Raw genomic sequence first — 1,829 nt, 5'->3', positions numbered from 1 at the left:
GTAGGCGGTTTGCTCATTTTGCAAAAGTACAGTCCAAGCTAATAGCCTCTAAATGTTAAAGAATTTTAAAGCTGAATCTTACAGTTTCACTAGTGGCTAGCAAGGTAAAAATCTTATTAGGGGAAAAAAATAGACAATCAGCTTGTACAAACTAACCAACAAAAATCTGATTTTTTAAACAATCCTCAGATGTTTAATAATGTATATTTTTATGGTATGGCTTTCAGCTGTTGTCTCACCTCTGAGCTAGCATGAATCAGATTTTAAGCATTATGGCACTATACATATGCAGGGAGCAAATGCCATCGATTAATGCAGAGGCAATGTGTGTTAAAGGGCTCAATTAAATGGTAGAATGTTTCTTGTAAATTAAAGCCCTATTGAATAATCATCTTTCATGCAAATTATCTTTCTTGGGGGTCTTTCAACAATATGTGATCATCATATGTAGCGGTTTTATTACATGCTTCTTTGTAATGCTTGACATAATGAAGTCTCCTTCTTTATTCCCTTAGAAATGAAAAGGGGAATTTCAGCTTTTTAATTTTTCCTTGCTGGACTGCCTTTGTGAATGCACCAGTATTGAACCTCTATTTTCCCGTAACCTACCATGCAGAATGACTTAACCAGATGCACACACTGGTACACTGATCAAAAACAATAAATTAAGTGAATTTCTTATGGAAAAACATCCTATCATTCCAACCTCCCTCAAAAAGTATATTATCCCTAGAAGCCCAGACACTCATTCACCAAATCCTTATCTCAAACCAAAATTTAAAAAGTCATATGCTAAAATGTGCAATTACCATCATCATCAAACATTAGGGTGCCCATATGTTCCCTCACATTTAGATTTATCTCAAGATCATACTTTGATCTTCCAGGCACAAAGTATGTGACTGACACCCAAGTAGAAGCGTGTCTATAGAAAACAGCACCTATGACAAGCAATGGAATTGCACCGCTGTTCAAATACCACATTCCCGGTATTTAGATAGCTTTATTTGATCAGCTCAAATTATAGGTCAGGCTCATTAAGCTTTTATTTAACACATTATAGCACTGCAAAAATTATACCTGCACCTTCCATACTTTCGGGGGTGAAAATTGGTTTCCCCCACCCCAAATGTCTTCTCTTTCTCTTTTCAGCAAAGCAAGATCACATACTCTACCTTCACCAATGGAGGCTTTCAAAAATGAAATACTTTACCTTGACAAGTGATGGCCCACAGCCAGCAATGGTATCTGTGACGGTTCACTGAAAGTGTTCAATGGCGCCCCCTTCAAGTGACACTCAAGCTACACTTCAGATGTGCCAGCGTATCCAAACAGACCTGTACTTCCCTTGGTGGTAAGCCTGCATCCCAGTGAACAAAGACCCCTATTCAGAAGAATCAAACTACAATATCCAACCAGAGACATCCCTTAAAACCCAAAAAGAGATGCTACTCATCCTTCCTGTGCGTTCAAGACGAACTATAAGTACATAATGCAACTAGCTAAACCCCCAAAGGAATAGCTGGCAAGGGGGTTACAAGGAAAATCTGAGTCATGTGACACTCACTAGACCAGAGCCTGTGTATCAGCAAAAAAGCTAATTCAGTGTGACCATTTCACACTGCAGGAGGACCTCCGTTACACTTAGCGGATGGCTTCCTTTTGCCAAAATTGAAAAAAAAAACAAAACACATGAATAACAATGAATACGAGGAAAAAGAATATGTTCTAAAAAGGATTGTGGTAAAGACTATAACTCTTGATATGGTTGAACTACTGAATTGTATGGCAAGTGGATGGAGTGCCAAAAAAACTGTTAAAATTAACCA

The sequence above is a fragment of the Echinops telfairi genome, unplaced genomic scaffold (assembly GCF_000313985.2).
Source record: "Echinops telfairi isolate 266 unplaced genomic scaffold, ASM31398v2 ScPeMD7_7410;HRSCAF=8448, whole genome shotgun sequence".
In the NCBI taxonomy this organism is placed as follows: Eukaryota; Metazoa; Chordata; class Mammalia; order Afrosoricida; family Tenrecidae; genus Echinops; species Echinops telfairi.
The sequence above is the reverse complement of the archived record's forward strand: the minus strand, read 5'-3'. Positions refer to the sequence as shown.